Here is an 11028-nt window from a genome sequence, read left to right on the forward strand (position 1 = left end):
GCCACTACGTTTGCTTTACCCGGATGGTAATTCAAACCAAAGTCATAATCCTTCAGAAACTCTAACCATCTCCTCTGTCTCATATTCAGCTCTTTCTGATCAAACAAATACTTTAAACTCTTATGGTCACTGAAAACCTCAAATCTTGAACCGTACAAATAATGTCTCCATAACTTCAGAACAAACACCACAGCTGCCAACTCTAAATCGTGCGTCGGATAGTTCCTCTCATGAACCCTCAGCTGTCTCGAAGCATAGGCTATAACCTGCTTATTCTGCATCAACACACCACCCAAACCCAACAATGAAGCATCACAGTAAACCTCAAATGATTCTGACGGACTCGGTAATATCAGAATAGGAGCACTAGTTAACCTTCTCTTTAACTCTTGGAAACCTTCTTCACATTTTGAGTCCCAAACAAACGCTTGCCCCTTTCTAGTCAACATCGTCAGCGGTAACGCCAACTTGGAAAATCCTTCAATGAACTTCCTATAATAACCAGCCAAACCAAGAAAACTTCGAATCTCAGCAACAGACTTAGGAGCTTCCCACTTAGATACCGCTTCTATCTTAGAAGGGTCAACAGCAACACCACCTCTTGAAATCACATGACCAAGAAAACTAATCTCTTCTAACCAAAATTCACATTTGGACAGTTTAGCAAATAACTTCTTTTCTCGTAGGACTTCTAAAACCACTCTCAAATGCTCAGCATGCTCTTCTTCAGATTTCGAATACACCAAAATGTCATCAATAAATACCACAACAAACTTATCTAGATACGGATGGAAAATCCTATTCATACACTCCATAAATACTCCAGGCGCATTAGTCACACCAAAAGGCATTACAGAATACTCATAATGTCCATACCTTGTTCTGAAAGCAGTCTTCTGAATATCCTCAGTTTTCACACGTATCTGATGATACCCAGATCTCAAATCTATCTTGCTGAACACACTCGCACCAACCAACTGATCCATCAAATCATCAATCCTCGGCAAAGGATACCGATTCTTGATCGTCACTTTATTCAGTTGCCTGTAGTCCACACACAACCTCATAGTACCTTCTTTCTTCTTAACCAACAACACTGGTGCACCCCACGGTGACACACTCGGACGAATAAATTTCTTATCCAACAAATCTTCCAACTGACTCTTCAATTCAGCTAACTCAACAGCAGACATACGATACGGAGCCATCGATATCGGTCTAGTACCAGGTACCAAATCAATCGAGAACTCAACTTCACGCTCTGGCGGCAATTCATTCACTTCTTCCGGAAACACATCAGGAAAATCACACACCACAGCTAGATCACGAATCACCAGTTTATCTTTAGCCTCCAAAGTCGCTAACAGCATAAACAACTCTGCCCCATCTGCCACTTCCTCATTCACCTGCCTTGCTGATAGAAACAAATCTTTTCCTTCCTCAACCTCAGGAAATATCACAGTCTTATCAAAACAGTTGATAGAAACTTGGTTAAACACCAACCAGTTCATACCCAGAATAACATCAATCTGCACTAACGGAAGACACACAAGGTCTATCCCAAAGTCTCTACCAAAAATACTCAAAGGACAATTCAAACAAACTGAAGTAGTAGTCACTGAACCCTTCGCAGGAGTATCAATCACCATACTTCCATGCATCTCAGATATCTCTATCTTAAGTTTCACAGCACAATCCAAAGATATAAAGGAATGAGTAGCACCGGTGTCAATAATAGCTACAAGAGGAAAGCCATTAATATAACACGTACCTCGGATCAAACGATCATCTGCAGAGGTCTCAGAACCCGATAAGGCAAAGACCTTACCTCCTGACTGATTCTCCTTCTTCGGCTTAGGACACTGTGGACTGATATGACCCACCTCTCCACAGTTGAAGCAAGTCAGAGTCTTCAACCGGCACTCTGCAGCCAAATGACCACCTTTTCCACACTTGAAACACTTCTTCTCAACACTAGCACACTCATGGAAACGATGTCCCGCCTGACCACATCTGTAACACTTAGCAGGAGCACTAGAGTCTCCCCCACTAGGCCTCTTCATCCCACTCTGCTTCTGAAAACCTTTGCCAGCTGCATACGGTTTTCCACGATCATTCTGATTCTTGCCTTTCCTATCAACCCTCTGCTGATAGCTCTCTGCTCTGGCTTTGGAATCCTGTTCAAAAATCCTGCAACAGTCAACCAAGTCAGAAAACACTCTGATCCTCTGGTATCCAATAGCCTGTTTGATCTCGGGACGCAACCCGTTCTCAAACTTCACACATTTAGAAAATTCTCCAGCAGCCTCATTATAGGGAGTATAATACTTTGACAGCTCTGTGAACTTAGCAGCATACTCAGTAACAGACATGTTACCCTGTTTCAATTCCAAAAATTCTATCTCTTTCTTTCCTCTGACATCCTCTGGAAAATACTTCCTCAGGAATCTCTCTCTGAACACAGCCCAAGAGATCTCAGCATTCCCAGCAGATTCCAACTCAGTGCGGGTAGCAACCCACCAATCATCAGCTTCCTCTGACAGCATATGCGTACCGAACCTGACCTTCTGGTTATCGGCACACTCAGTCACTCGGAAGATTCTCTCGATCTCCTTCAACCACTTCTGAGCACCATCTGGATCGTATGCTCCCTTGAACATTGGAGGATTGTTCTTCTGGAACTCACTCAGTTGACGAGCAGCTCCCATTCCCGCAACATTCGGATTTCCTCCAAGTACTCCAGCTAGCATACCCAGAGCCTCAGCAATCGCAGCATCATCTCTACCTCTTCCAGCCATCTCTATTCTGAAAACCCAAACAACCAAAACAATAAGTACTGATAGGGTTACACAACACCTATACCGTACAGGGAAAACAGAATAATTACGACTCGACTCGACCGACTATGCTCTGATACCACTAATGTAACACCCTTCTAAATACCCCAAAATATTTAATTAAAATAATAAAATATCAATCAGAGTAATTATGCCCCGAAGGGTGTCACACAATCATTTCACAACATTCATCAAAATATCCTGTCATGCTCATTTATTTAATCAAAATAAGACTCTTTTGCATAATTCGCAGCGGATACAAAACATCGACATTCAAATCATGTACTACATTACATGTAAAGTTGATCAACAACTAAATCAAAACATAGTCAAACATCCCCTCCCGATGTTACATCTACCAGAGCATGACCCACTAAGGACGACACTAGACTCCATAGCACTAGCTTCTACTCAACTCACTGCTCGTTACCTGAAAAATAGTTGTAAGGGTGAGTTCCTCAATCAATATAATAAGCATTATAGAACAACATGTAGTGCTAAGTAAATAACACATCAATTCACCCTAATCAGACTACGCACTCAGCAACGGCAATATCCGTTCCAACATCATATTCAACAGTAACATATAGCATATGTATAATCTCAACCATACTCAACATCAACAGCACAACACACAACACACATATAATACTGGAATACATCCATTCATATTATATGCCATACATTCATTATGCAATGAGACTCCACACATGCGGTACCGACTATTCTTGAACATATAGTTCAACTTCACCGACCAAATCCAGGTACGGCTACCAAGCTCACTAGTCCCACTCATTTGAGACCTAGTGACTCACATCACTAATTCCTCACCATGGGAATTAGCTACCACCCCAAGGGCCATGCTATGCTCGCTAATTCACCTAGCATGCAAACATCAAAACAGTCCAAAATGACTAACATCACTAATTCCTCACCATGGGAATTAGCTACCACCATAAAGGCCACATTATGCACGCTAATCACCTAGCAATGCAACATCACAACCATAATCCACACTGGACCGATGCTCACTCTCTAAGCCACAAAACAGTCCATTCACAACACATGCATAACATATACTTTCACAATATTATACATGCCATTACACATCATCAACAAGGTATCCACCCATCATTATCATGTAATTCAATTAAACACAGTATTAGCACACTCTACTAATACCTATACTGCTCAAAACAGCGGGAAATAATCCCTATTACATCATACGCCAACATAGGCCAACTCTCAATTATGTACACAACATTTAAAATATCTATTTTTCCACTCTGCAACAGCGTTAACCGGTTAACGCCCTGGGTTAACCGGTTAACGCAGCACAACACGCCTCCTGTCCCAAAACTTAACAGTGTTAACCGGTTAACGCCCTGGGTTAACCGGTTAACGCAGCACAAACAGCAATATTTTCAGCAATCACAACAGTGTTAATCGGTTAACGCCCTGGGTTAACCGGTTAACGCAAGCAAAACAGCACATTTTCCTAATTCGCAACAGTGTTAACCGGTTAACGCAAGACAGAAAGCTGTTCCTGCGCTAACACACAGCAGAATGCAGAATTCTCCGCATTTTCCGCCGTTGGAGGACTTCCGGACCTCCGATTCCAATTCCGTAAAAAGCTCTACGTTCGGGAATTTACAACACACTCAATTACAGGTTAAATTTCAGTTTTTACACAACATATCCATCACAGTTTTCAGCATTCAACAAATCCCGATTAGGGTCAAATCAACAGCTTATCACTACCCATTACATATTATCCCATAATACCCATTAATCGACGATAAACCCCCCTTACCTGAGTTAATCGACGAATCTCAAGCTCCAAGCTTTTCCCTTCTTCCACCTTCTTCCTCTTGCTCTGCCTCTTGCCCTTTTCCACTTTCACGATCGTTCTCTGTTTTCACGTGAAACTTTCTTTTTACCAAACTGGAATTCTTTCTCTTATTTCCAACATATATATATTTTCCAATAATAATAATAATAATCCAAAAATAATAATAATAAAATTCCCAATTATTTAATTAAATTAATAAATAAATTATTAACTCAATTTTAAATAATTATTTTATTATTATCGGGGTGTTACAGCTGGAACTTTCGTCGTACCTTCACACCAACCATCATTCGATCAGGTCAGCACACAAAGACCTTAAACACCTCAAGAAAATCGTGGGAGACCTCGGAGACAAACTAACGCATCTGGATGTGGAATAGGGGGGCGTTTTGATCGGGTCGATCATTAACTTTTTGTCAATCCCATGTAACATTTATTATATCATGAATAAAATTTATTTTTTTACATTATTTTTTTATTTGATAAATAAAAAAATTAAAATAAATAATAATAATAATACAAGGGTGTATGCGTCAGATGGAATGACGCATACACCACATGCACCATGCAGGCGCCAGAGGCATTGGCGCCTCCTCATGAGGGTCAATGCATGCGCCAATGGCATTGGCGCCTCCTCATGAGCGTCCAATGCAGGCGCCAATGCCTTAGACGCCCCTCCTTGGTCTACTACGGGTACGCCGGTTAATCTGGCGCATCCTCTTTAAAATGTGGCTATTTTGATATTTTTTTTGAAATAATTATTATTTTCGAATTATTTTTGAAATAGTTGGTTATCTAAAAAAAATCATTTTATAGTGTTCAACAATATATATTTTTAAAACTACCAATAATATATTTTTAAAATTACATGAAATAAAAGTTTAATTTAATTGCAACTTTAGTTTCTCTAATTTATTTATTTTTACATTTTGATTCTCTCATTTTTAAAATCACAATTTTTGTCCCTCCTTTAAAATTTTGAATTGAATTTTAGTCCCAAAAGAGATCAAAAATCCAACACAAAACATAAAAAAAAAAATCATGATTTTTAAAATGGAGGGACCAAAATTCAAAAAAAACATAAAATAAGGGGATCAAAGTTAAAATTAAGCTAAATTTTTTTTTACTATTTTTAATTTTTAAAATTAAAGTAACATAAAAAAAATTAAGAGAAAATGGTAAATCTAAGTTTTTAGTTTATAAAAAAAATTATCGGTTAATATAAATATAAAGATATAATTAATCATTAAATCGCTTAACATAATTTAATATTTCGTTTTAATCTCTTAATTAAAAAATGTTATACTTTAGTCTCTTAAAAATACTTCCGTGAGATGATTCGATCAATTTCGTTAAATTTTGACAAAAATCATTAAGTTATATTTATGTGACTTTACAGCAAGGCGAAAGATACAAATCTGACTCAACAGGTGTATTAAAAATCTAATTTAAAGTGTGAGGATTTTGTCTTCAAATATTAAAACCCCGCAAATCTTTAGTAATGTGTAAAAAAAGTATAATTTCTGAAAGTTTGGGACACCCGTGGGCAAGAGGTTAATCCATATTTTGCCAATTTCTGAAAGTTTTAGGTACCATCTTATCTACATATAATGTTACATCCAAGTGATCACACACATGCAGTAAAATATGAGCATGTCATCCTGAAGCTTTTATTTTGATTGACTTGCCATAACGATCGAGACATGCAAGCTCAACATCAAGATATCGCTCTACCACTACTTGATATCGATCAACACTGCAAATTATTATTGCCTATGATGTTAATGGAACTTATATATAAGTAGTCATCCCACATTATTATCACATAAACCAAAAAAATATGGAGTTAGCTAGAATTATCTTTTGTCGATGATGTTAATGGAATGTGGCAACCCTACAAAATTGAATTATAAAAACTATGACATACATAGGATGAGTAAATTGAACTTAAGCATAATCCACCTAATTATACTTTTGTGACCCAATGTTATGCAAAAATTCATGCAAATACAAGCTACTATGTTTAAAAATAAATATCAACATTTATGTTTAGCATTGGTTAATGGATGCCAATTAAGATGTATGAGCAGTTGAGAAATCTTTGTCAGTTTAAGAGAATAAGTTATTTTCGACTTTTTAGCCATTAGGAAACAATAACTTATCCAGCAAAAATTACACTTAACCAACTTAGCATTTGTTAGAATAAACATTGAAAAAGATAACAGCAGGGAGCGATAGTACAAATTCAAACAATGAAAAGAAACAATATAACAAAACTAGCATTCAGAAGAAAAAAAGTTAACACAAACAAAAAGAATAAAAAAGGGAATACCAATGTGATGTCATCCATTTTCTCCAGAAGAAACTTCGAGTTTACTTTGATTTGTGTAATAGATTTGTCATCTGCAACCACTTCTTCCTCCAACTTAACCTCCACTTCTTTCTCACACACAACATTTTCATTTAACAAATATTAAAAAAAAACCAATCGAACAATAATTACACTAGTTTCACTATAAATACTAAAAATCACAACAAAATATTACTCCAACTACAAATACCTCTTCTTCTAGGACGGAAGTTGGTGACTCTACTTCAGGATCATCGTTCTTCACTTTGTTATTGACCTCCATTTTGAACTCTATAAAGAAAATATATAAAAGGAAAGAAACATAAGCAACATTGCTAGGGTTACAAACTTCCAATTGAGAGGCGGAGAAAGTGAGAGATTTGGTTGAGAGGTAGAGAAAGTGAGAGATTTGGTCGACAAACGGAAAAAATAAGATATTTTGTTGAAAGATTAAAGTTTGCTATGTGAACTAATTAGAACTTATTATACTATATCCAACAACAATGAACAAAATTAATAATAAATTAAAAATAAACAACAAAAGTCAGGTAAGACAATAATGCCAAGTAGATTGTCATGTCAGCAGAACTTAACAAATTTTTATAAAATTTAACGAAAATGACCAATTCGACTAATGAAAGTGTTTTTAAAGGACTAATATGTAATCGTTTTTAGTTAATGGACTAAAGCAAAACATTAAATTAAGTTAAGGGACTAAAATATGCATTAAGTTAAAAATATATTATAAATCCGTGAAAAAAAAATGGTAACCATGCAAGTATTTTTAAGCGTACCAGTTTATAAATTATAAAATATAAATTAGAAAAACTAATTTAGTTTTGATTTTAAAAATAATTAGTCCTAAAAAATTTATATGATTTCATATCGATATTGTTGGTTGAGTATATGTATAATGTGTTGACTACAGTTTTGACAAATAGATTAAAGATGGTTGTTGAAAATGTTATTTTTGAAACTCGGTCTTCCTTTGTTACGAGTAAGCAAATTTTAGATGAGATTCTTATTACTAATGAGGTGGTGATTGAGACAAGAAATTCAAATAAGAAGTTCATATTTTTAAAGTTTATTTTGGGTGAAAAAATAGGTGAATATTAGGGTCTTAAAGGCTAATCTTATTCTTTTGAGAGTATTTTTTAGTCAAAAATTAATTTTCATAAAAGTATGTTGATGGATGTAATTTAAATGGTTTTTGACTTGTGGAAGATTATGTTGTTCTTAACAGTTAAATAGTGTTTGCTCCCATTTTATACCTTGATCTTCCTATAAGAGGCAATCTTCGTAGATTATGTTTTTGGTGTCCTCTGCTCGACTATATTAAGAACAAAGTATCATGGTAAAAGAGTACGAATATTTCTTTATGTGTTTGATTGGTTCTTTTGAAATTTGTCTTGTTATCATGTCTTTCCTTCTTCAAGGCTCCCTCATGTATAATATCTTTTTTCGATACCTTATTTAAATGTTTTTCATGGGGGTGAGGAAGTAAGAAAATTGCTTTGAAAAAAGTGTAATAAGGTGTATTTTGATCGTGAGAGTGGTTATTTAAGTGTGTGTAAAGTTCAATAATTTAGTTTTTCACTATTAGGTAAATGGTGTTTGAGATTTCATGTGGATCAATGGGCTATGTTATAAGGTTTTGGTGGCGCCTTTTAGTTTAGAGGGTGGATGAGTGAAGAGATGGGGAGGAAGGCATCAATGTGGTGGAAAGTGAATACTTTTTAAGTTAGCTGAGAATTGTTTAGTGTTGGTTGAAGAGTTGTGTATATTGAGCTAAGGTGTGAATGGGGCATTAGAGGCTTCGTGTGTAGGAGGAAGAAAGGGTGGAAGAGTGACTCTTTTTGTTATATAATAATTTTTTGCAAGACAACTCGTCGAATAAGATAGTCATTCACATATCTTGGATATCATTTGGCATGAAGCAACATCCGTTTAAGATTTATCTGTTTGTGTTAAGGCTTCTCAATAATAGGATGCCATCTAAGGTTACCTTGGCCCAATTTGAAACTATACAACCTAACTCTCTTTTATGTGAAGGAAGTTACGATAAAGATAAAATTGTTAACTAATGGGCGATCTCTCAGTATATTAGATCGCTGCAAGTAATAATGTTGTGAGTACCACAAAATATCGAACTTGAAGACTGGAATTACTGTTGAGTTTAATTTTAAATACTTATTGAACAAATATGATTTTGAATAGTTTGTTTGGATATTTAAACGACGAGAAATAAACGTTTATAAACATAATAATAAAATATTGTCAATTATGAACCGGAGATAGGTTTGCCATTGCACACCTTATATGATCTCACTAGTTAATGTATTTGTTCTTTTTAGAAAGTTTGATTTTATAGATGTTGTTTTTCCTCTTACTACTAAAAAGTACAGAGCCATCATTTTGACTCACAACATTACAAAACTTTTTATTAAATATAATTCATAACCATTGTCACTTAATTGGCTTATGGACAAGAGGTTCTGCATTAGACCTTCAACTGATAAAACATTCGTAATAGAGGAAGATAATTATTGCCAATTGTTCCTGTACCAATGATCTTACGCTTATTCCTCTAAAACCTACAGAACCTCCAAGCTTAAGTTCCAGCTCTTGGAACATAAGACTTCTTCATGTCATGTGTCGAGAGCACCCAGAGTTCAAATATCATGACTGGTATCTCAACTTTGTTGTTAAGGATGTATGTAACATATATCATTTTGTTCTTAGGTACCCACATCTTTTTAGGTCCTTTATGGTTAATTTTCCTAGAGGTTTTATCAACCCATGGTTTCTTTTTAAAATATATATCATGTGTGTTACCATAAGTAAAATGGGAATACATAGCTTTTGGTTTTATCACCATTTCTTTGGGTTTATATTTAAACATAGAGTTATTTGGTGGAACATAATCAATGCCTCGCTTCCCATTTCTACTTACTCCATAGATCATGGAAGCCATCTTGCATTTATTTATGTTTCTTGCTAGAAATTTTTTAAAAGATGTTTCATATTTCTTTGAGACATACTCAGAATTTATAGGAGCATCTAAAAGAATTTCCTTCTCTAGTTTTTCATTCTTGCTTTTGAGAGCAGAGTTTTCTTTTTCCAAACTATCATTTTTTTTCTTTTAAAATAGAATTTCCATTTATCAGCTCACTATGGAATCCTGAATCAATTACATGAATATGTTTCAGATTCTTATATCTTTTCTGGAGTCTCTAACTCTTTTCAAGAATATCAATTAAAGGTAATTCAAGTTCTGAATGAGTTAGATGAGAAAATACCTCTTCAATGTATGAATCTGATTCTGATTCTAATTTTGATTAAGGGGCTTCAATTCTAGCCATAAGTTCCATGTTAGATTTCTCTTCCTCAGAGTCATCCTTAGAAGAGTCGGAGTTATCCCATGTTGCCTTAGCACTTTCTTCTTCTCTCTGAAGAATTTCTTCTTAGGATTTTCTGTTTGGAGTTTGGGAAACTCATTTTTGTAGTGGTCGAGATCTTTGCGCTCACACAAATAACCTTTTTGTTAGCTCCAAACATCTTCTGTTTAGAAGTTGACTCAGAGCGTTCACATGTTCTTATATAGCTTATATACTTCTTATGTCTTTGCTTCTAGAGTTGGTTAACCCTTTTGGATAATAGAGACAACTTGTCCTCTTCATCAGAACCTTATTTAGACTCTTCTTCTTCAGCTTGAAGAACTTTAGTCTTTTCAGGCTTGCCTTTAGATTTCAAAGCCATGGACTTCCCTTTCCTCTAGGGCTCATCCTCTTCTAGCTCGATCTTATGACTCCTTAGAGAGCTTACAAGCTCTTCCAGAGTTGTGTTATTAAAATATTTTGACACCTTGAGTGTTGTCACTATTGGCCTCCATTTCTTTGGCAGGCTTATGACGATTTTCTTAACATGATCTGCAATGGTGTAGCCCTTATTCAAAACTTTCAATCCAACAACTAGAGTTTGAAGCCTTG

Source organism: Lathyrus oleraceus, chromosome 2 (assembly GCF_024323335.1).
Source record: "Lathyrus oleraceus cultivar Zhongwan6 chromosome 2, CAAS_Psat_ZW6_1.0, whole genome shotgun sequence".
Lineage (NCBI taxonomy): Eukaryota > Viridiplantae > Streptophyta > Magnoliopsida > Fabales > Fabaceae > Lathyrus > Lathyrus oleraceus.